The following is a 26,674-nucleotide window of genomic DNA, read 5'->3' as shown; positions in this document are numbered from 1 at the left end:
TTTGATGTTTCAAATCTGGGTGAGTAATTAGGTAGGCAGTGCAATCTTTCATTTCTTGCCATGCTGCATAAACATGCCTACATTTCTTAGTAATTCAAACACTAGTACAATAAATAACAAATAAATGATTTTCTCAGAGTTCTATTTCTATGCTTCCCCTTATAGTCAATCAGTCCATTTTCACATAGCAAGTGCGGGCTAATTGTGGAATTGATCTCTCTTTTCATCTATTTTTTAGTATGTTTTTATGTATTTCTTATGTGCATGCACCAGCATCAATGCTGTGTTGCGCTGCTATGCTTTAGTGACCTTTCCTACAGAATGTAAGGAGATCTAGATGAGGTACATTCAGAGCTCTATTTGGAAATTCTCTCTGAGCATCAGCTTGTTGAAATTATGATGTTACACGATAGTGCTTTATTTGGATGAGAAGAAACAGCACAGTTCAACCAAGTTTGGGTCTACATAGCTGACTTAATGTGTCCCTCTGTCATAGTGGTGTGAAGTCTCACTCTGGCCTCAGTTTCTAGCTGGAAAGGTCAGTGAAGGGGCCAAGAATATGTAGGGCTGGCAGGCCCCTGCTGTGCCTGTCATCCAGTTCTGTGGCAATAAGCCCCAAGATTGAAGCTCAGAGGAGGCCTAGTAATGAGAAGCTGGGAGTTTCCCAGATTTGTTTCTGACTAAAAATTGTAGAAATAACAAACTTGGAATTTACTGAATGGGGGATTCTTTTGTCTATGCGTTTCTGACGTTTTAATGCTGCTGTCCAACTTCTGTACACTATTAGGGTATATAAATTGTTTTAAATCTGATAATGAAAAGCAAAGAAATTTTAAATGCTTCCAGTTTCCATTTTTTTTTTTTTTGTAAGGATAGATAGAATATGCCAACCTGAACTTGTCTTTGTAAATAACATCACTACACATCTAATTTTCCCCCTTAATGAAGGTTGGTATGCTACCTTTGCAAAACGTTTGGAAATAATTTAATGAGACGAGTGTTTCTTTGTATTTTTCTTAAAGAATGTTTTTGCTACCTGCCTACAGCAAGAGGGCTAATATAACTCAGACACTGAATCTGGAATATTGTCTGTCTTCTGGCAGTAAATACTAAAGTACAGTGTGTTTTATGGTCAGATATGTGCACACACACATATCTGGCCATAAATCAGTGCCTCAAGCTTCCCTCAAGGAAAGTTGAAAGAGTGCATCTCACAAGAGAGGAAAATGCATTTAAAATTACTGCAGCTATAAAACAAACTGACATAACCCAAAGCAACATATATGGGGAAGGAAACCTTCTGGGGCCACATCAGTGCTCTGAGAAGATTTCCACTTTTTTGTTTTATTTGCTAACAGGGATCCAATGCGGTTTACAAATGAAATAAAATCTATTCGTTATGCCCCCTAATATTCAGGCAGCAATATCCCATCTTTGGAGTCATTCCTTTACAGAAGCAGTGTAACATGGCTCAAAGAAAATGATACTTGATCTTTTTCCTTGAAGATTTTCTCGTCCGTAGTCATCTTTATCCAGTTCAGCTTGTTATATCTATGTGCTCCTTTGCAGAGGTTTCATCAAGTTTGAGAGCATGTGGAAAGAGGTAGAAGAAAGAACTTTATCATAAATTAAAATAGGCTCATAACTGCTCATTTTAGGAAAAAGAACTGAGGGCATTTCATCTGGTTTCTGCCAAAAGTCTCTTCCAGCACCATTTTCTCATTTTGAGGTTTCATCCTCGAAGGTTCACACTGCTCAGATTACATTATGATATGGCCTATTTCATTATAACTGCATCTAATTGATGGTACTCACTTAAGATTTTATCGCTTGTACTGATTCTCAGTGGCATTTAGAGAGAAGACTGGGCAATTTGGATGGAATTCAATTTTTGCGTATGAGTTCAACCCATTTATCATTTATTGCTGTTATCAAGGTGGTGGCATTCATAACTGAAGAAGGTAATTCATGAATAAAGGAGAAATGCTCTGAATTTGATTTAAAATATATTTATATGATACTGAAGTTAATTGATGCTAACTCATGGCCATATGTAATGGTTTAATTTGTTTTTGTTTAATCACCACTGAAATTTTGGAACATGGCAATTAACATTTTGTATTGAGGGTATTGCTTCCTAGCAGAACCAGTATTCTAGAAGGAATTATCAAGAAACTTTTTGTAAAGTTCTCCTTAGAGCAAAAGATTTAGCAGCACTCACAAAACTGTTAGATGTAAAGTGAGAAATAGCAAACAATGCTTCCATTAATTAAATCATGCCACATCACAGTGGCTGATTGAATGAAGCTATAAAAAAACTGTATAATGTATTGCCTTGATACTGTCTTTTAACCTGTCTGTGAAATGGATATTTTAGACCTTAGTGAGCTGTTTTTGCCACTGTGTATTTATTTCCACATGCTGGAATCTCAGCTGAATTTCAGGACATTTATTTTTCTAAGACATTCAGGTTACTCTACCACTTGAAAACTGATGTTTCTGCTGTCTTTGTTTTCTAAATCGAAGAGCTGTCTCTTACCAGGTGTCTGCTCATCAGCATGGGTGGAACTTAAGAGAGTATATTTTGAGTTTCTTTTTCATAATTTGAATAGAAAGGAAACCTCAGCTGTGGTATCTTGTTATTTCCTGCCCTTTTAACACAGTTTTGAAGTGAGTTTAGTAGTGGAAACAGTGCTAATTTGGGTCTGTGATCACATGTAATGTCTATTAACGGAAATGTATCTTGTTATTAGCTTCTCATATTCTTTAGTATAATAAAATCTGGAGAGTGTATTTAGTGCATATAATTGCATCTCAGAAAAGACAGAAAGGAAGCAAGCCTCTACTAGTTCCTATCACTCCTCCTTCACACTTTGTGAACCTTCATGGGATCAAGGACCCAGTGAGCGTGAAGTTGTGCTGTGTGTCCAGGGAAAAAGAAAGAAACTAGTCAGACCCAAAGCTGTACCTTTACATTATTCCTTTCTCTGCACCTTACTACTGTGGGCCACTGCAGTCTGACCCTTAGGAAAGTTCAACACAGCAGCTGCCTGCAGGTTTTCTGGCAGTCAGATAATTCAGAGCTGCTGAGAGAATCTATCCACCATTCATCTTCTGAAAATATCAGTGGGTTAATTCAGACTAGACTTGGTGAAGTTCAATAATGTCTTTTCATTTCTGTGACAGTTTATATAAGATTAGGCTCATCTTTGTTAAAATTCCATCCAAAATGGATAGACACTCATTGATTTTTTCTATCCAGCCATTACTGTTGTTGCTAGCTTCTTCCCATCCTAACAGTGATTATGAAAAATGGATTGTGACTTTGGACAGCACAGAATCTTCAGAAGACCTCTTGTTGCTTCACTTAATAGCATGTTGTTAAGAGTGTAATGGCTTTGGATTGTGACTATTTGTGTTATTCAGTGATGAATGGGTATAAAATATACAGTGTAACAGCAGTCATTGCCTGCACTGTAAAAACTGCCTTTAGAATATTTCTTTCTTTTTCCAAAACTTAATGAATCACTTTAGCACTCACAAAAGTGAGTGAATGGCAGCTGCCTGCATCAGACAGAGCATACGCACATGATTCATAAACTTGCTTGACTACAAATCTAATGAAACTCATACAATCCTCTGAGATTGCTTTGTATTTTCAGGTCATCAAATAAGTGCTGAAATGCTATTTATGTTTCTATGCAGGGCTTTAAATACCTTTAGAACTAGAAAGCAATAAGGTTTTTGTTAATTTTTTTAAACCTAATCTAAACTGATTTTCTGAACCAAAAGCTTTATCCAAAACACAAGTCCAGCTCTTAAGCTTGACCCCATGAGATTTGCCAATCCTTTTAAATGTCTGCTTTAAAAAAAAAAAAAAAAAAAAAAAAAAAAAAAAAATTTTTATTAAATTTTTTTTTTAAAAAAAAAAAAAAAAAAAAAAAAAAAAAAAAAGTTGTGTAAATTTAGAGTTTACTCTCATGAACACTGACTGACTTTGAAACTAGAACTCCCTAAAGGCAAGGGAGATATTTAGTTACTTTCACTGTAGCTGTACTCAATCAGCATGGCTGGCTCAAAGGAGGGATCTGCCGGACTTAACAAAGTCCTTTGCAAAAGGAATGAAACTTGATGAGTAAGACAGTATGGGATGAAAAGAACTTGCTCTGAGCAGACAGCAAAGATGACTAGGATTGTAAAATTGATTGAGGCTTGAAGAGACAGAATGTTGGGAGCAAAGAGAAGAAGGGTCTGGTTGGGAAGGAGAATTGGAGGAAATTGGTTTTAAATGTACCTTAGGTGTGGCAAACTTTCAAAGACTTCATGTAAACGAACATGTTCCCTAAACCTAGAAACATATTTTAGCAGCTTTGTGTTCAAGATTTCACAACTAGAATAACGGTACGTAGAAATCACTGACCATAAGCTTTTGTGTTCAGTCAGGGTTATAGTCATAGCTGTGATCTGTAAGACCGAAGATAAATAATTTTCAAAGTTAGTTCAAAGCCCAAGTAAAGTTAAGGTTTGGATATATTTCACCTGGGTCTGTGCAGGGAGAAGTGAAAGATGTTAATCTCTTTCTTTAGAGGGTTATAGGAAATTTTCAGATACTTAAACCTATGATTTCTCCTAGGCACATATTTGTTTGTCTTCCATTAGGAAAGCTCTTTCAGGTCCAAATTAGAACCTATGATCAAAATGATTGTTTCTTGGTGCAACTCAATTACTGGAATATTCCATTAAGAACATGTGTTTATGTATGTATGTGTAGATGATTTTTTTTCCTGTTGCTTGTGAAGGGAAGAATATCAATCATTCACAGTACAAAAAATCAGTCATTTCCTTAGGTCTGTTACAAGATGATAGGTTTAATTTCTCTTCCCCCTTAATGAGAGTTAGATGCAGGAAAAGATATATTTAGCAATATTAGCATAACTAATGCTAATATGAAACAATGTGATTTTATTTGTATTTGTAACAGTGAAGATGTAAGATCTGATAATGGGAAGGCTATAATGTGAGCAAATATGTGCTTTCTTGTGTGATAGCATGTGATTGCTATGGCTCTGTCTGAGCACTGTGCAGCTTTATCTCTTCTAAACGTCTTTAAATATACACATCAGATTTTGACCTCTTACTGTTATATTGGTTATATGGTAGAGATTGAAGTGTATTTATTACTTCTATCATTTTGGATTAAATCTAGGCTTTTTATTTTGCAAGAAATAAAAAAACTGAAAAGCAACATAGGTATTGTAGAAAATGTTTCTGCATACGTGCACTGATTCTGATGAATTCTTCATCTTCTCTTTCCTTCCTTTTGCTCACACACATAGGCATAAAAATCAGTTAGTATCACTTAGAATGTGAAGTAATTACTATTTTTAACTATCCTTTAAAATTTGTTAATTCAAAATTTTATTTAAAAATAAGATATTAATTTCATATGGTCCTATAAAAATTGCAAAGAACATAAACTTTCCTAGCATGCACTTACTGTATGTAGTGTGAAGTACAGTGTCAGATTGGTAGAGTTGATTTCTGCAGAAATCTTTCTCTGAAGATTTTGGGCTAGTTAGTAACTTCCTTCAGAATCTAGTAACTTGAAATATCTCATTGCAGTTGTTCCTTACAAAGATGAATTTTCCAAAAGGTTTTTAGAAATGACTTAAAGCCTGTTCCAGTCAGTTTGTTCAGGTGAATTCTACAGAATAGAGCAACATAGTTGAAATCTGCAATTTGTAACATATAGGGCTGTTTGGCTTAGAGGAATAAACATGGACTTCTCATGGGGGGGGGGGGAAAAAAAAAAAAAAAAAAGAGTAAGATGAACCTGGAGGTATTCAGCTTCCTACACTTGTGAAGCACATTGCAAACCATTGTGGTCACCTCTGCCACCACAATATTCTAAAGAAACTTCTACATTTGTGCCGAATCTTCTGTTTTTGTCACAGTGGGCCACTCTGACTAAGCTTATTTCTATGCTGTGGTTTCCTCCTTGATTTTGGTCAGGAGCTGCTGAGCAAGTAAAATATCTTCTCCTGTTCCTGACCACAGTGTGAGCCTTCAGTTAAAGGGCAGAAAAGAGACAAAGCCTGAAGGCCCAACACTCATCTCAGCAAGAGGTGAACTGTCTCTCCCCAAAGCTCTTTCTAAATGTGCTTGACTCATAAATTTTCAAACAAATCTGCTTCCCTGTGTAATCAACTAGGCTCTTAACAGTAGTGCTGTGATTTGGGTTTAGTCCCACTGAAGGTAGATGTTACAAGTGGGGATGGGAATAGGATCGCAGGCAGCTGTTTGAGCTGGTTGCAAGGCACCATCAAAGTCTTTTAAGGTGTTACCCTGAATTTAAGTTAATTCTGAGGTCACATAGGAATATGAGCTGTATGCACACTGAAACTGTTATTTTGGGAGAGGTGTATTTTGATAAAAGGAACAGGAAAAGCATGAAGAGATAGGGAAGGCAGTAATAGAATGTCAGCAGCAGTGTTGTGGCCCTGAGGAAGAAGCCTGAGGACTTGAAACTGTGAGGGAAGGTATGTAATGAGCCTTTCTCCTGAGTGGATTTTTCCCTGATTACAGACAGGACTGAGCATGTTCTTTTAGAAGCTGGTTTGTGTCAAGGTGTTATCATTCTGAGAGAATTTCTTCTGCTCTAACAGCCTTAGCATCTTGAAACTGGGAGTTTGAGATAGAAAAGGGCAGCACCATCCTCAAGCGCTTTGAATGATCTTTGCCAGACCTTCCAGCTCCCACTGCTGCCCTAGATTCCCCTCAGACAGTTTTGAGCAGTTTTCCCCAAATGTCCAAGGCACACTGATAAGTTAACCAATTAATCACTTTGTCCACTAATGTTTTGTATCTCTGATTCTTGTCTACCATCACAGCTCCATTTTTGATTGCCTAGGGGCACTCCTGTCATTTTCTTAGCTGAAACTGGGTCAACAGTGCAGTAAACGAAAACACTAATAGCAGTAAATTCAAGTCAAAAGTATTTGAAATTATTAATCATATTAATTTTTTCGGGGGTGTTATTTCAGGTAAGATGTCATCCAAGTACATCACTTTCTTCTGGATTAAATACTGTCTTTTGCAGCCAGCATACAGTCTGTGTAACACATTGTCCCCATACCATGCTCTCTGGTGTTTTGTTAGACAATACAGTCATGTGCCCAGAAGCAATCGATGGTACACAGACCTGCTGTTAATGATTGTGTGTAATGTGCTTGCTTGTTTACTTTCAGAAAATAAGATTTAGTAAGCATGTGATATAATCCTTTTCTCTTTGCTGTCATATTTTGTGCTGTACAACTGAACTCCTGATGGGGAGTCGGGGCATAATATGAGAGAGCTGACTGTTAATGTGGAGGAGGTTTAGCCACTTTTGACCATTATCCTCAGGCAGGTGAGGAGCATGGGAACTGCAGAGGTAACTGGAATTGATTTAGGCTGTCCTGTTTGGAATGTATCATAGTCTAGGAATACCAGGCACTGAATGAGTCATTACAGCAGCATATTTGGACTGTTTCTAGCACTCTTAAAGTAGAAGTAAAGCCAGTCCATTATTCTTTTATTATTTTAATTTGCTAAATTAATCCGTGGTCTACTACGTCGTTGTCAGACGTGTTTATCCTGGAGGAAAAAAGAAAAGAATGACATTAAAATAAAAATAAAATAAAAAATCACTAATCTAATGATGGAAATAAAGCTAACTGATGTTTCCATTTCCCAGTGGTTTATAGGAGTTAAATCATTTGCACCCTATTTTCCCTTTCTAAATGTCCTTCTCCAGTGTGCTCCTGCATTCAGAAAGACATTGAGAATCCTTCCATGAATCACTACTTAATTATTGTTCACTCACCATTTTTGATCCCTTAGGAGTAAGAAGGCTTCTGGTGTTGCTTTCGAAGAAGTGAGTTTTTTAAGAAGCACTAAAAAAGAAATTCTTTATTTTAATTTAAGCTTACGGTCCCCTTTAATGTTTGAAGAACAATTCCTTTCTTGATAGTAATTTCAGGTTGTCATTTCCTGTTTCTTTTTCATACCTAGTTTATTAGATCACTTTGTGCAGATTTTTTCTTTCAATCAAAGTTAGTATTTGTAATTAAAGCTGTCTGTAACTGATAATAAGTAATCTATTGCACACAAAAAAAAGTTTATTAAAAAAAAGATTTTATGGTGAAGATTTACAATCTTCCATTCTAATTGCAAATGGACTCATGTAGATAGAAGTTGGAAAAAATACACTGCTGTTCTTGTTGGCAGGTTGGTTAATTTACACAAGTAGTGCTTTGTCAAGATCTGACTATGGTTCATAGAAGTGAATCCACAACTTTCAGTGGTAACAAGCTAGGAAAGGCAAATTTGCTTTTGGCAGCATAAAAAAATTATTTCAAAAACATATTTAAAACCATTCCTTTGTGGAATGCAGTGTCACCACTTCCTCTTGAGTAGAATTTTCATTTTTTTCATTTCACTCATGTTACCTAATAATATTTCAGCAATGCTAGTCAAAGGAAACATTCATAGGATGATACAAACCGTGAACAAAATTATGAACTTCCTAGGTGGAGTTGTTCAAAACATGTCAAAAATCCCTCCAACTTCACCACCTGGTGATTGGTTTCTTAATTATATTGGCATGTGAGAACTGTCTTGCAGCATTTACAAAAATAATACATCTATTTCAGTACCCAATTTTGCAAATGGCAGTGCGTTTCCTTACCTGGCCCTGATTGCTGCATACAACAAGGTATAAGGGGCATTCCCATCCTATGGCTCCTGTTTTCTGTCAGCAAAGAAGCAGTAATTAGGGTATAGCAAGAATAATACCTTCAGTTGCTTTAGCTAGTATGAGATTGCTGTAGTTATCAATTCTGATGTCAAAGTCTTAGAAGATGACCATCACCTAAGCCTAAGGTAAAACTGTAGTTCTGTAAAATTAGATAGGAGGTTTTAGGTAGCAAAATATTTGCACTGACCATCCTTGGAAATGGGATTTTGAAGAATGTGTTGAACTGTATATTGTTCAGTACTATTTGCTGGTTTAGACTTGAGTGAAATGTGCTTTTGAGTGGTGAGAGTAAACACAAGCAAAAGAAACTGTATTTTCCAATAAATATCCCCAACAAATTCACTGCAAAGCTGTAATGAAAAATTCAAAGATAGACAATTCAAACAAGATGGGAGATTGATATGTTTCTGTGGAGCTAATTACATTTCCGAGGCACCAGCTGGATATGATATTATATTGTGTAGTAGGCCAAAATGAGAAAAATCAAAAGTTACAATAGAGATAGTAAAATAGTGCCATGAGATAATTTGAAAAATAGTAATAATAGAACTTCGGATTGTTTAGAACAAGAAACAAGAACACGGCAGCAAAGTATGAGGCTGTGATTTTCAAAGAATTTAAAAGAAAATGCCCTGCATTGGATGGAATGCAGTTTGAAGAAAATATGGATACTTGGAGAGGAATTGCGAAAGTTGCTGAAAGAATAAAAAGCAATAATCTATGATAAAATGAGAAAGGAAAGTAAGTAACTTGGAAAAATTAGAACTTAGAAAGTAAGAGTATACATGTGGAGCAAAAGATATCAGGGAATTTATTTTTTAAGATTGAACTGAAAATACTAATTTTCAGTTTGAAGTTTAGCAACTGGCACAAATACAGGAAGTAGAAGCTTCCACAGAAGCTGAAATCTGTTGTTCTTCAAGGCACTCTTGCTATATGCTATTTTATTTTTCTCTTTCTGCAAAGAATTAGATATCTTGAAAACATTACTGTTTCCTTGTGAATTATATATGTACTTTCTTGACTAAATATTTAAGATGTTTATTACAAGGCAATAAATTTTCTTATTGTTGACTCAACCAGATTCAACCAAATAAAATAAGCAAGCTTAGAAAATGGACAAGGAAGTTATTAAGTCACAATCTATTCATTCTTTGAATTATTGTTCTTGGATGCCTTATTCAGCATTTGCTTGGTTCTAGTATACAATTCATTTGTCTTTACAGAGGAGGGTGTGGCTGTGTGTAGTAATGGAAGATTTATGGGAAACATTAGTTTGACTTTTGTAATAGCTGACTGAAAGAATAAACAAAGCTTGCCTTATATTTGTAATTTAGTAACAGGTTTGTTGAAAAATGTCAATATTTTTTCCTTGTTTGTGTAAATGTTGAGGTGTATTATTGTTTAGAAAGCAGAACCCTCCAGCTCTTGCATGCTGTGTTACAATTTTAACTGTAAATACAAGGTAGTATCCTATTTATGAATTCCAGTCTCAAAAGCTAATTTAATTGGTGCATTCCAGCTACTATTGCTTATTTCACACTTCAATAGGTAAAGATGCATTAATAATCAAAGTTTCAAACTGTAATTAACATTAGCTTTAGGCTCCTGACAATGAAATGATTACATTTTTATATATGGCTTGATACAACCAAGTTAATCTAACCTGTGCATGAATACCAGAAGGAACTTGCATTTACTCTCTAATGTAAATCACTACATGTAATTATGAGTTCTCTGCAACTGCAGAGGGTGAAAGAAGTGAAATACTAGTGGCAGTGAAATCTGTATGGATGTCCTTCATTCATCTACTTCAGCTCTGTAGGTCACTACAGTGAACTGAGGATGGTGTTTCATCTCATTTGTTTTCACACTGTTACTTCATATACCATTCAGTTACAGAAGAGTGTTCGTTTTCTTCATTTACATGAGTTTAAGTAAAAGGTGACTGGGTAGCTCTCTAAAGAATAAAGGTGTGATTTTTCCATCATGCCACACAAGCTTTCTGCACAAAGCCCTGCTAATACCCCTCCAGTGAAAGAGTCTTTCAGAATCCGTTTGATTACATTTCCCTTGAAGCTACAAAGTAGTCTTCCAATTACATTTATGATTCTGGAGTAGTTAGTCATCTCATGCTCTTTTAATATAGCGCAGGGAACATGCAGCTATAAATCACTAGCAAGCAGGATCTAAAAACTTGACAGTGAGGCAAAGAATCTGTTTCTTAGTCATGGGATTGCCAGTTCTGTGTTTTTTTCTTAAATTTATTTAACTTAGGCCTAATGTTGATAAAGCAGGCTAAATATTAGAAACTTGACAGGTTTTATCACCTGTTATGCTCATTACAAGTAATGTGCACTCCAAAAGCAAAATGATATTCTAATACACTTTGCTAAGCTAAGTGTTTGTAATAAAATTAGAGTTGTGCTGTATGCAAGCAGGGCAGAAGTTTTTAGCAGTAAGATATTTATTTAAAAAATGTAAGAAAATCTGATCATATTAATTGCTCGTGTGAAGATATTGATTGTAATAAAAACTGGAAACTACATTTGGCTCTTTCAGTAGGCGATGTGTAAAAAGTAGTTTGAGAGAACCATATTCTGTTGAAAGGACATGTATGTATAGGAGGGCAGTTAATATTTATTCTTTTGTGCACAGTTTTTGTCATTCTCAGCTCCTGCCTTTTTTCATCTGAATTCCCACTGATACTTTTGTTCTCCCTTTAACTGCTTGCCCGATTTTTGTACCTCCACAGACTTTCTCCCTTAGCATATTTTCTGTAGGGAGCAGTGGCCACAAATTCTTTCATTTAGAAATTCTATCTGGGGCCTTCTTAGGGCATGACAGGAAGAAAAGGAAAAAATAAAAGGGAAGTTAGACAGGATAATAAGCTGGGAAATCAGCATATCTCCTGTGCTTCTAAATTCTCTTCACAAATCAAATGGTGCCTGAGGTACTAAAATGCAACTCTCTAAAGACTGAGCAGCTATTCAAAAAGGATGATGCTAATAAAGTTGGATTTGGAGAATCCAAGTGAAACAGCACTGGATCGAGTAGTTTAAGTTGTGAATACTTTAGATTTATGTTTTTTATTCAGGTTCCCGAACCAAATAATTAGTATCTGCATTACAAAAGTTTTTTAACAACACTTTGTGAATTCCATGGGAATGAAGAAAAGTTTTGTGAATGCAGAGTGGTTGAAGTGTGACAGGTGAGGTGCCATTGCTGAGCTGAGGAGCGTGGCCATTTCAGCTGCAGCAGGCTGGGCTCCGCCACAGACCTGGCTGCTGTTTTTCTGAGGGTCTATTTCTGAGTGGCCCATAGGTTGCTGAGGTGAGAGTGCTCTTTCAAGAGAGCTGTGTGTCCTTTCTGAGCATGCAGGTTGGTCTGTGAAGTCAAATAATCCCTTGTATCTTGTGTCACACATGTGGCAGCCGGGCATCCTGATACACGCACAGCTTCAACATCAGCATGGTCCTCTTTCAGGGATATATGATTGAGCCCTGGAATGAGAGCTGTATTTGAATTCCTTGAGAGCCACAGGAAATTCAAGACTAAGCTCTTGCGAAGTGTTGTATGAACAGATCAATATCTTGACATTTGTTTAACTGGTGGGAATCTAGATAGATGGTATTTGGTAACGCACATCACTTTATCTCTCATTATTTACTATTTCAGCTAAAACTCCATTTCATCCTGTTTTGCAGGTTTTCAATTACATCTAAATCAAACCTATGGTACTTCAAATAGGATAAATTAACTGATGTTAGTATAAAAGAGAACCTTCTTTCTTCTTTGCATTGTCAGAACTAGTGGAGTGAGTGGATTCTCAGATGGCTTGTGGTGGTATGCAGGTATGTTCTTCCATTACAGCCCAAACATATTAATAGACAGGGAATAAGCACCCATGGTCCTACAATGGATACCACTGGCCCTGAGTTATGTTCCTCTGTAGTATCACTTTCCTGTGATACTACACTTCCTGCACTTGGAAGGACAAGGAAAAAAAGAAAGAATTGATACAAATATCTATCATGCCATACAGATTCTCAGTGGATTGCATTCACACCTAGGAAAGAGACTGTTGTGTGAAGCATGCAAAGATAAACCTCATAAATGTATCAATGTGTTTTTTTTTTATTATTATTATTCCTTATCTAAAAAAGACAAAACAAAACAAAAAACCTTGCAAATTTGATGGTCTAAAGGCTTTTACTTCTGCTGCTGAAAGGAGAAGAACAGAAAATAATTATAAAAAAAAATAAAAGGAAGACATCAGGTCTGCTGTTTTTGATACACAAGGGTAGTACTGGATCCTTATGCGTAAGAAGTACTGAAGAACACTCTGTCCATCTTGCTGTATTTCGTGATATTTAAGGCTATTCCCAGTGATCTTTTTCTTTTGTTAGCTTGTGATATGTACCACTTCACAATTAAAAGGTATCTGTCTGTTTCAAATTTGGGGAAGGATATGATACATTTTCACCATGAGACACAGTCACAGTTTTCCTGTGTCCAGAAGTGATCTTGAGCGATCTCTAGGGGATAGCCCATGCAGGAAAGTCTTTGCCATTTTCTAGTACTTGTGGTTTATGAGTTGCTGATTTCTGCCTCCTGTTCTGTTGCTCGGCGACTGGGGGGAGTTGGGACAGGGAACAACAGAGTGGGCCTGGGATGAACTAAAAATAAATGTTTCTGTCCACATATTTTTATATCATATTTATATGTAGATGTGTAGAAGTTCAGGAGAAATAATGGTGATTATTATTGTCATACTGATTGTACTTGTTTGCATTTTAATGAACAAGAAAGATTTTTTCTTTTTTGAATAGAATCCATTTCTGTCTCAGTATGACCTGAGCCACATTTGACGAAAAATAGATAAATATAACTAATATGTCTCTCCTATATTTACTGACCTGGTCACGAACTTTCATAATGTAAGGCCCATTTGTAGAACTTGTAAAAAGGCTTGTAGGAGACTAAGCCAAAAATATTTTTATCTCAATTTTCATCTTTCTTTTTCCCCAAACAGAAAATGTATAGTAATACCCTGGTTAGTTATTGACTGCAGCTGTAAAATACTTTGTTTCCTGACATTATGTCTCCAAATTTCAAGGCAGATCTGACAAGTGACAAGTGCTCCATGCCTCAATTGTACATGGGGCTCTTTTTTTCTAACCACACCATTGTCTTAAGATACAAATATGGGAATCAATATACAGATGCTTTTAACAAAAAAGGCATTGTAAAGTATCTGCAGAATTAGCTTCCACAGAATCATCTGTCACTTTACTGACAGCCCAGCTTTTAACAATGATGGGATAAAGTGTTCAGTCTAAAGATTTATAATGTTTTAATTGTGATCTACTTTGTTGTATTTTGAGTGAGTCAGACCAGATGGTGTGAGGAATATATTAATTAAATTGGGTGGTATAATCAAGATACAAGAGTCCTTTCCATCTTCAGGAATTTTTATTCTATTTATATTAAGTTAATCCTAATGTCTTAGATAATTGCATGTTAATAAAAACAGAAAAGACAAACACCCTGTTCCTTTGAATTGGAGCTAGCATGGGAAGGGGCATTGTTGTTGTTTTTAATTACTGTCATTTATTTTGAATCAGATACTTTTGCAGTTGTTATGTTTGATGTGAGTGTTTAATGCAAACTGGACTTAACAGTTTGCAAATATATGGCAGATTACGTAAATCAGTGCAGTCCTATGAAATGCCAATAATAGATTCCTAGGCAGAGAATTGAAGCTTGTATTTGTGAATGTTTTGATGGTAGGAGTCTTCTATTTTAAATTTAATATGTGTCAGAGGCTCATGATAACAAACTGGTGCTTCTGTGGCTGTGAAATCATCACAGCTGTTGGTATTAATTAGTGCTGTATATCTGTCCTTTACAACGAGTGGAGATTATAGCACAGACAGACACACTTTAAAAGATGAAATAGCTAAATTGTCTCTGAATCTTTCTAACTTTGCATGTTTGACATTGAAATCATAGTAGGAGGGTGCGTGTGTCTTTCAGGATGGTATGCTTAACTTCATTCATAGGAACAGTCACAGCAGAGACATCAGCATGGTTCACACCCACTGACTACTCATGTTTTGCTATTCGCAGATCCTTAGGGAAAAGTAGAATTCTATAAACACTTGCTTCTGCACTACCTGTGTATCTGTGAAAATGATTGCTGTTTTTCCAGTTCCTCCATCCTAGTTTATTTTATAGATGTTTCTTTCCCAGATGTATTGTTATGGAGAGATTTTGTACTGCTCCTTTGAGCCAGTAGCAGGAAGCAAGAAGATAAGCAAGAAGATAAGGAAAAAGAAGTTCCATAGTGATCATGAGAGAGAGACTTTTAGTGTTGATATTTTTCCTTTTTCTTATGGTAGCTTCTTCTTTCCACTGTTATATATATATAAAAAAAAAAAAAAAAAAAAAAAAGTGATTTTCTTTGTGTCTTTTCTGCATTGTCAGTAAAGATGTCACTGGGTTTGTGTTGCTTTTTCTATATACGTACACATATATATATATATATATATATATATGAGCATGAAAAATGTATTTATAAATTGCTTGACTTTTGAAGCAAGTTAAAATCTGGAAGGTCAAGAATGGAGAAAGAGCACTCAGTGTGGTGTTTGTGCATTCAGCTGGTGTTTATTAGAATAGCTAAATTAGTCCGTGTTTGGAGGATATACAGATACATTTTTTTTCCAAGAGTCTTATAACTGTTTTGAGACTGGTAACCCCTAATATAACATTATGACAACATTTATATTCCTAATGTCTGAAAACTAATCCTGTGGGTATGATAATTATTCATTTTAAACACGCAACCTCCCAAATGCTCTATTTTTAAACTTGTTCCATGGAGCATGCATTTATTGCTTCACCTAATCAAAAGTAACATATGTATACGATCCAGAATAATACATTTCTGAGGTGATAAATATTATACGAATTTCATCAATCTGTCCTCTTAGGAAAGAAGAAAGAAAGGGAAAAAAATGGCACAAAAGATACCTAGTTTTTATTATGGCTTCTAGACTACAATAATCTCAGCCTATTCTAAAGCCATAGTATGGATGATGAGCAGTTGAAATCCAATTTGAATTCATAATACCACATTTAATTTATACTACCACCTGTCAATAGGAAATAATAAGAGATGCATCTCCTGAGATATCCATAGGGAATGTTCAGTTATAATTAACCTCTCTTTCTTTTTTTTTAAGCTAAGTCTTTGTTATTGGAATGGGTTATTTCTGCCTTTTGCCAGTTTTGTAACAATATCTCACTAAATAGTAGTTGAACGTTAATGTATATTTTCTGTGAAACAGGACAGAAGATGTTTCCTCTCATCTTTTATGTTGATGACTGTCCATCTTTTTTCCCCTTTTGTCTGTGCCCCAGTAGAAACGGAATAGCCTTGCCAAATTCATGAAAGGCCTGACTTTTAGATCAGAATATCTCATCTGAAATGGGACTGGTGCAGCTCTTTCTTTTGAAAGAGGATATCACAAACAGATGAAATGATGATGAAAGTGGGCATTGGCACAGATTTAACCTAGTCATTATTCTCATTAGGCTGTAATTTTGGATTCCTCTTTAGATGACAGCACATGATGATAGATGACATCTACTCTGAATTCATATTATCATGCTTAGCGTGTTCAAATAATATTTTCCAACAGTTGAAAGAGCGAACACGTTTCTTCTAAGATGTTCATATAAGAAGTGCTCCTATCCACAAATACTGTGGATAATACACGTGGCTGGTACTTAAAATCAGGAAGATAACATAAAAATTCTTCTGAACGTGGATGTTTTGAGATTGAGAAGGAAAAAAATATGCAAAATCAAACAGTTAATGATTTTTCCCAATTCACCTGTATATCTCTTAATTCAAAAGCAATAAGTTTATTTCAGAGTTGCCACATGTAAAAGGATTATACTAGTTTGACAAAATTTCTGAGCCTTTCAAAATCTTTCTTGAAAAGATACATTTCACTGATGTTTTGTCACTTAATAACATACAGTGAGGAAATAATGCAGCTTCATCAATAGTTTCTTATGGCTTCTGTGATGATTCCCTTTAACATGAGACTCAAAAAATAATGCTAAAGAAAAAGCTTTTTAGGGAAAATTACTTCCCTTTCTTTTACACAAAGCTTGGAAAAGAACCGAAACCCAAAATATATGCAAAAGTCTCTTGGCACCAGATTCAGTGTGCAGGCTCCGTCTCAGCCTGTATTCTGAAGCAAACTGTGTTTTGTTCCCCTTTGTGTTTTCATTTAAAATGCGATGTGACTGTCATAAATGAACACGAGTTAGACACATCGGCTGCCTTTTTTTCTCCAAAATCCACAAATCCTGCCAGTTACACCAACCACTATCACAGCTCACTAGGTATTCTTCACCACGCAGCGAAAGCTCCACGCAGTCCTACTGCTGATCTCCAGGATGCAATTATAAGCAGTGAACATAGACTGAGGTTTCATGAATGTTCGTTCAATAGAGTTTAATTCTGTGGATTGTGATTGTTGGCTAGCAGTGGTTTTGGTAATAGCTTGTGATTTGGAGCAAGTTTTCTTATTATTCTTTGTAATTCACCTTTATATATAAAATGTTGATAATACTTGTTGTGGTTTATAACTATGAAAGCAAGGGATAATGTGTTTATATTGGCCATGTATTATTTATTCTGTGCAGTGTTAGGATGATTTGATATCAATAATATTTTTTTAAAAAAATTCAAAATGGAAGCTTACATGCTACAGAATTTCTCAGAATCCTACTGGTAACCCAAACACCAGAGGAACCAGTTCCTTTTCTCTGTTCTCACTCAGAAAAGCAAAGCAGGCAGTGAAATTGTACTACAACAGCACAGAAATGAAACACACAGCAAAGTACTCCTTCTCCCTAGGTCTTAAACTGTGAAAATTCTTGCTTGTACTTAAGAAGACTTTGAAAATTTAAACCTGTTATCACTGCAGTCTATATAAAACAAAGAGTATAGCCAAAGGCAGTATGTTCTTAAATTTTCCAGTGTGGGAAAGGAGCTTTGTAGCAGGAAAATATAACAGTATTAACTTATAGACTTGAAAAGTATAGATTTGAAGTGTAGATTGTCTTTGTAAAACAGTGGTTTATCTACTCACATAGCTGATCTTAAATTGGACAATAATCAGTTACCATTTATTTGCCAAATTCAACTAATCTTAATTTTGAATCTTTATCACTAAGCGTTCTTACTCTGTTTTTGCTGTTTTTGAAGGACAATCAAACTGAATCCAAACTTTTCTTCTACCTATCTACCTAGCGTGTGGCTTTCATCTCTGTAACTGATGAATAATGCATTTATCCTCAGATAAATCCAAATTCATCTGTTGGAGCAGCTGAACGCATCTTCTGCATCCCACTGGTGTGTCTTTCTAGAGTTCAGAAAATGCTCGTACCGCTTCGAACCAAGTCTCAGATACACTGGAAAGCATGCTTGCGTATTCTTGTTTGCACTAACTCACAGCAGCATGAAGCAGTGGTTAAGCTTTACAGGCAAAGCAGGGAATTCAGAAAAGGTAAACAATATTTGGTGCGATACGAAATTCTTTGCCAAAAGCGAAGTTTTAACTTCTTCAGCTGGTAGTTAAGTGGCTGTGTATGAGACTGAAATATAAATGATTTACCCGGGTTTTACTAGTATCTACTAGAAATTTCCTGGGTAAATTGAATAGTTAGGTGTACAGATGCATACTTGCACTTTTAGTTGCAAGTATTTAGTTTTTAGAGCCTGTTGAAGGTCCTTATAAATACAGCATGCTTAATATTGCTTAATAGGGCTAAATTAATAATATTTATTTTCCTGCTATATCTTTGTTAGCTGATAAGCTTGAGAAACACTAAGTCACTGCTCATTTTCAATATGTGATGAGTTTAGCAACACAATTCTTAAAGCAGAACTTTTCTTCTGGCTTGACCAGAAGGAGCTGGTTATGTCTATGCACCATTTCATAACTAACATATATAAGTGATTTCCTGCTTGCTGAAGAAAGCACAACCAGCTTTACTAGGTGATCATTAAGTGTATTTTCCTGTTGACCTTTGTTGTTATGGAAGACAGAAAAGGTGCCAGTCAGCAAATCAATGACCAAGAAATTGATTTTCCTCAGGAACTGATTTTATCCTGAAATTTTGCATTGATTATGATTAAATGAGAGGTGAATTTCTCTCCTTGATATCAGCACTACTGAGGATATAACTTGCAGTGGTGAGGACAGAGATCTCTGTATGTAATAGACCTAATGCATCAAATGTAATGGTGTGAGTGATCTCATACAATTATTTCCAAGGGGTGTTGAGTCCACATGCTATCAGCATTAGTGTGCAGATGCCACAAGAAACCTGAGACTATAATTTCCACATCCAATTCACATAATGGATATGGAAATAGAAGTAATTTCAGATAGCAGATAGATATCCCAAGCCAATAAAAAACATATATAGCTCAATTTCCTCTTCAGCACTGTAATAGAAGGTAAACAACCTTTCAGATACAGTATAGTACCCACATTGCTCTGGGCGCGTGCAATGTTATACCTTTGAAAGAATTAACAGTTGTGCAATATGAAAGGTATCTTCCTAAACTGGAGACAATGCTGGATTTTATGTCCTCTTAGTTTATTTCAGGCTTTCACACTCAGTGATGTCCTAACACAGTTTTCACCAAATGCAAAACTGTAAAAGGAAAGAAAGCATCTGACATGTAGTTCCAGAAAGATCTTGTTTATGGATGCAAACTGATTTCCATTTATACTGCTTAATATGATCGAAGAACGTAAGTTTTACTTCGTAATGATGTAGAATATTTTGTTGTTACCACTGAACACAGTTCTGGATCCCTACTGCATGAGGGGGTCTGTGTTCGTTTAGGAATGGTAAAGCTTGGGTGTTTTCTCTTTGTGTGGCTGTGGGGATACTGATGAAGTTCCACACCTACGGACACATTTTTAATGAGTTGATGCAGTGATGGGGGCTGGGGGAGGGGTGTCAACTTCTATCTACTTTGTAAAGATAAAGGGAGTGATGCCTATATTTATGATTCTCCTGTTTGTCTACCTTGGCCAAACGTTTTAGATTCAAGATTTTCAGGGCAGGCATGACACAGGGAGATGCCCTGCAGTAAATATACTTAATGACAGAAATGCATATGCTTAAAGGCTTCAATATTGGTTTGAAAAGGATTTACCTAATCAACATGTTTCATGTTGTTAGTAAGGCTTTAATATTTAAAATTACATAAATGTTTACAGAAATCAAATTATAACCAGTCAGTGAGTTCTTAATGAGATTTGAAAAGTAAATGAATATATGGTGGTAGTTTCCTTTAGAAAATATAATCATTGAGTCTTTGTTATTTATATGAAGTTGGAATAATTTCAACTCTGTGCAGAATTCCTCCGCATTCACGTGCATTTCTAATCGAGATAGTTACTGATAACTCAAGCATCCTATTTTGATGAAGTGTCTTCAATTAAAAAACGGGGATTTTAATAGGCTTACGAAGCAATCGTGCCACCTGAATTTGGTCATTGGTATCTTTAATTTGGTGTATTAATACAGAGTAGTGTGTGTCACAAATATAAATGACTAAGCAGCCACAAGCACTGATGCATTAACCCTTAAGAAATGTGTTTGAGGGAAAATAGATTTTTAACTTAGAACTGTGTAGGAGAAAATCAGCGTGCTTTGCTTCCAGAAGGTGTCTGTGGTGTTTCAGAAATTTGTTTTCCAGAAATAACTGATGGATAAAACGTAAAGTGCTTTTCAGATTAAGTTCAGGTAATTTCAAAAGTACTTTTACAAAAAAAACTTTTACAAATTCAAAAGGCATATTTTAGCAATTTGGACTCATTCTTAGAATTTTTTTTTTACTTGATATTTATAAATTTATGCAATTTTGAGAGTTATTAAGCAGAAATCCCATGATGGTTTAAAACCTCCTGCTTAGAAGGTCATATGTAGTCATTTGCTTATGTCAAGGCATTGAAATTTAGAATCTTGCTTAACTTATTGGGTCAAAACACGAAAGAGTTTTTCTGTCATCTATCTCTGTAGGCCAGTGCAGTGAAGATAAAATTCCATCTAATTCTCAAAGATATCTATCTGGGATCAAGGGAAACCATTCACTGTATGACAACTTCATTATAAGCAGTATGAACAAATGATAGTAGCTGAATTCTGTGATTGCATTAATATGTCTTGCTTCTTAAAACAACTGTATTCCAGTTCAAAGCAGGTACAGTTACAATTGATTGAACACTGAATGGTGTTAGGTCCATTGGCTGCATAAACCTAAAAAGAAGTTTTCATAGAATTCATACCTAGCTATGTTAAGATCACCTTGTCTTTAGTTTACTATTTTAGCGGCTGAAAAGACAATATTTTTTTCATTGCGTACTTCTGTAGTGAGGACTTTATTTCACTACTTGATCTTATGGGCATTTACTGTTTTATGACTTCATCTCAGCTTCTTCATTACTTATAAATCACTGACGCTTCATACTTAAGCAATTAAAACAAGCAACAATTAGCTTATTACCCCCGTGATCCATTGCACAATAATTGCAGTTGAGAATTCATTTTAACATAATAAAATGGAGAACATTAGAAATCATTTTGTGCAGAGCCAGCACTGGTTTGACAATAAGTTTTACGGTGGTTGAGTACCTTATGCTCTAATAAAAGCAAATAGATTTTCCACTATTGCAAACTACTCAGATAGTGCCAGCCAGGCAAATGGTGAATCTAAGTAAAGAGTAAATAACAATGTTGGTAGAATGTCTTTTTTAAGTTAAAAAAAAAATAAAAACAGAATGTTTATTTCCCATCTTATTGATAACTACATGTGCTCTCAGCTAGGTTAACTAAGAAAAGAAAACCTTTATAAGTAAATCTGCAGTTCTAACATTTGTTAATTGCACTAAGGTCATCCTCACAAACAATAGCAGTAAATCGAAGGACATGGAAATGAGAAGCTTGCATTGTATCAATGCCTATTTTCAAAATGCCAGAAAAGCCTTTTCTTAAGTTTTCAGCATACTGCAAAACTTATTGAGGAAGTCTTGCAATATTTCAGCTGAACTGAGACCTGAATCAAGGCCCAGTGAAGTGATTACTAGCTTTCTCACTGACTTTGGTAGACAAAGTCTTCTCTCCTGAATACCATTCTTGCTCAGTACTGTGCTATGGGAAATTATTAGTCAAGTGCCTTAGCAAATAATGTTAATAGTGAATAGTGGATGTCAGTTTTATTAATCTCTACCAATCTACTTGCTCATAAGTGAAATCTAATATCTTTTATTTTTAGAGATAATATTATGTTAGCATTTTTTTTGTATGTTCTGATACTTTACATAGATGTTTATTTTCCCCATTTCTTATTTTCCACTAAATTTATTTACTACTTCTCATATTTAGGGCAGTGTGTTTTATTTCAGTGCTGACAATTAATTTACTTTTTTAGAGAGGACATTCAGAGACCTTGGAAACTGGCAATCCATTTTTACTTCTTCCATTTTATTTATCCAATTCCATTTGAGTGGCACAATGGAAGGAGAATCTAAAGACAATAGATCTGTATGTGGATATTTCCCTCAAATTTATGCATCTTTCACTGAATTACATAGTTAAAGTATTTATTTAACATTGCAGAATGCTGTTGTGGAAATTATACTCTTATTGTGAGGTACACAGAACAGTTTGCAAAGTGCTACCAACAAGTAAGACCTCAGATGCCCTTTGCTTCTACTCACGTGTATTGAGCTGTTTAGGACAGAGACCTCTATTTCCTTTCTAACAGGAATTATTAAGTATTAATATTTGAAGAGAATTTATAAACATGAGATAAATGAACATTTTACAAGAGTAGATAAAGAATAAGACAAGGGGGACTGGTTTTGAACTAGAGGGGGGGAGATTTAGATTAAATGTCGGGGGGAAGTTTTTTGCTGAATGTGTGGTGAGGTGCTGGCACAGGCTGCCCAGAGAGGTTGTGCATGCCCCGTCCCTGGAGGTGTTCAAGGCCTCCTTGGATGGGGCCCTGGGCAACATGATCTTGTACTCAATCTAGCGGCTGGCAAGCCTGTGTGTGGTAGGGGGTTGGAACTTGATGGTCCTTGGGCAATTCAATTTTTTGGTCCAATTTTTTGGTCCAATTCAAGGCATTCTAGGATTTCTATGAAATTCCACGTAAGTCTCTAAGAAAAACTAGCGTGCACTTGAAACGGCATGGAGAGGAAACTAAACTGCTACAGGAAACATGCTATTTGAATTCATTGCTTTCTCTGGTGAATAGCAATGACTCAAGGACTGGATTGTGACGATTCTATTACAGAAAAGTACCGTAACAGTTTAAGAGACAGTCAGGAGACACTTTCATGTTACATGTCGCCAGATCTGGTTAGAATTCCTTTCTGGAGTGTTCGTCCCTTCCTAAACACACATTTCTCAACATGTTTTGAATGTTCGTTGTCAGGAAATTTTGTTTCAAATCTTCCTCTGTCTTTCAAATTTTAACTCCTAAGACAATTACAATTTTTCTCAGAAGTAAACAATTACTGAAATTTGTTGAATATCTTTTGGGAAATGATTTTGAGACAAAATTTCAATCAGTGCTCTATTCTAACCTGTCCTAATATTTGAAGTGTAATTACAGGTGCAGAACTGAGAATAGAAAGCGTTGTAAAACTGCAGTTGTGGATTGTTTGCTGTAAAGCACAATGCTGAAAGTATTTTGAATAGGTTCATCCTGAATGTTTTTATCTAGAAGAAAAATAATCTGTCCATAAATAAGACATTTAATTTAGTAATTATTAATGACATTGGAACAGAAGTAGAATGGAGTAGAATGCTTTGTTCCTGATAGAATCATTGATTTAGCTTATTAGAAAATAAATACAATAAGTTAGCCAACAATGTTGAGAAGTCAAAACCATTTTAAAGAGAAGTAATGCCCTTTCCTCTGCCCTTTACTGTTCTGCCTATTTGGAATAGCAAACATTTAACCTCTGTGTTAGCAGTGATGATAATGATCAATTGTACATCATAATATTTCAGAGAGTGTGCAAAAAGCTATTTAAAAATATGACAAGTAAATAATACATAATTAGTCAAGTTTTCTGAATCCACTGACAGAAAAAAATAACAAACCTTATTCTAAGTTTAAAGGAAGAGTTGAACAATTATTCTGGAGCTTTATACGCTGTATTAGCTTAAGAACAAATAATGTTTTGTCAAGACTGTATGTGAAAGTTGCATTTTTTTTTCCTCTATATATTTTCCAGTCTGTATGCTTTGACTTCTGGCTTTCTTCAAAGGAATTCATTGTGAGGATGAGTTATAGCATGTTTTTGAAATGCTGACTGTCTTACGTAAGCCTGGTGATAGCACTGTGTCCTTAGCATTGTAATTCTCCTTGAGGGGAGCTCTGATCTGTTTTTTATTCCTGACTCCTGACCTGGTGTTTGAATGTTATCAGTAAGTGGTTTCTGTCTCACATCTGTCAGGTCTCAGAGCAGTACTCAATAGGCTCTTAATCGAGTTGCAGTCTACACCTTGGATTAGCTAATGTACTTTGATTTTAGATGAAACACTGATTTTATTTTCCCTCTAAATAATGACAAAAATGAGAAGTGGTTAACAAACCATCTTTTCAAATGATTTTTTTTATTTTTTTCCAAATAGAAAATGTATCATACAGATCATATGGACACAGTTCCCAGCTTTTACCTAAAACTTCCCTTCCTGCTGATGGGAAGAAGTTCTGAGCAATCAGTACCAGGCTTCTTTTCTTTCTTACTGTCTCCCTGCATAACTTCAGAAAAATAATTCTTTGGTTCAGTAATGATGTCAGTTCCCTACTTTTCTCCTGATATCTCTCTCCTTTCCACAAATATGTGGACCTTCATCTAGTGTTCTGCTGAAACTTCAGCTCCTGAAATTATCAGGAGGAGGACTCATTTTATGAGTGCTGAATTTGGATTTATTATATTACTATTTTGGCACTTTTCTCCGTTCTGTGGAAGAAAAACATTTTTTAGAATGTTTATGTATTTTTGTGTGTTTACGTATCACGCAAGTGAATGAATGTGTCCTCAGTATGTAGGTCACTATGTTCATTATACTATTTTATTATTCTCTGCTTCCCCTGTCAGTATGTTGTGAGACCTTCATGTTCCTCTTTGAGGTGTCAGCAAAAAGCACAGATTGTTCTTTTATTGTTTTGCTTCCACATTTTTCCACAGTTTTCTTCTGTGTAAGAAGAAATTTAAACATGCCATTAAAGTGACCATGTAGCATTAGACCAAACATCTGCATTAACTCAGCATCCATCCAGTACTTGTAACCTGTGCCTGCACCTGAATCTGACACTCCACCTCTGATGGTGGCCAACAGTTGAAGTCAGGAAAGAGCATAAGCGCAGAACAAGCATGTTTCTGCACACATCTCCAGAAGTGTTCCAGCCTACTGCTTTTCCTTTGAAGATGCTTTGTTTCTCCTTTCACTCAAAGAACTTCTCTAAAGAATTAAGTAGTTATTAGATGAATTACTGGAAATATCTGAAATAAACTCTTCATTTTTCATAGTGCTTTGAACTGTGACATTGCAGCCTTCCATCACACATCAAGTTTTAATGAACAATTATACCTTTCCTCTGAAATATTTCTAAGTTTGGAGTTAAGAGGAAAGACTGACAGTATATTAGTTCTACTGGCAACATTTTCACCAAGTTAGCTTTTTGAAATGCTGTTTTTTTTGCTTCTTCATTGATTTGAAGTATCTTAAGAGGTTTTTTTTTTTTTTTTTTTCTCATTGGTTCTTTACATCAATGGAGATTCCAGAAATCATTGTATTGTTTTATGATTTTGTGATTAACACTGATGAGTGAGCAGCATATATCAAGCCCCTCAATGAGGCATTTATACCAAATCTATATGTAACTGCAGTGATCAAACTTACTGTTCTGCACTGACCCTTCTCATTTCCCTAGCGTATTATAGATTTCAGTAAAAAAACTTTGTGCATTTGTCTCGAGAAAATAACAGTTGAACATATTCTGATGGAAACTGTTCTAAATACCACCCTTTCTCCACACTTTAATAAATAATATATGAATAGAGACACCACTTTCTAAGGAGAAGGTGCCATTCAGAAACCATAATAATTTCTGTAGGTAGTGAAATACGAGTGATCATATTTGATACAGACAGTTTAACAAGTTAGTCACTGTACAAAACATATAGAGAAGCAGACCAATTATATCATTTTTGATTTTGTATGCTTTTAAATACTTGCTTTTTCAATCCTAAAAAGTTCTCCAGGACAACTGGAAAATAATTCCCAAGTGTACACATCATCCCATGTTCCAGGTTGTAAAAAAGGACATTAAATGGCATTAGTATGAGCATCTGTCCGTAAAGGACATCAGCCACCAGTTTTGTACTGCTGACCAGAGGCTCACCCAGTCCATATTCCACTCACTTTACTGTTCATTTACCCGGTCTGCTTATCACCAATATAGCTATAAGGACATGCTGAGACACTGTGTGAAAAGCCCTGCTGAAATCAGACTGCACAACATTTGACAACCTCTCCTTGACCATAGTACCAGCCAGGCTGGTGAGGACTGATTACTCCTTGGGCAGCTGTCCAGCTTTACTCATCTCTATGCTCCTTGTTATCTTCACTCAATAGTTAGTGACAGCTTGTGCCTCCAATTGCCACTCTAAACAGAAGTGCAGTTGGTTGTTTTTGGATGTTCTGAGGCTTCCTCAGCTACTCATTGAACTATCTGAACAGATGAAC

The sequence above is a fragment of the Lagopus leucura genome, unplaced genomic scaffold (assembly GCF_019238085.1).
Source record: "Lagopus leucura isolate 7727_CA_CO unplaced genomic scaffold, USGS_WTPT01 Super-Scaffold_100027, whole genome shotgun sequence".
NCBI lineage: Eukaryota > Metazoa > Chordata > Aves > Galliformes > Phasianidae > Lagopus > Lagopus leucura.
The sequence above is the reverse complement of the archived record's forward strand: the minus strand, read 5'-3'. Positions refer to the sequence as shown.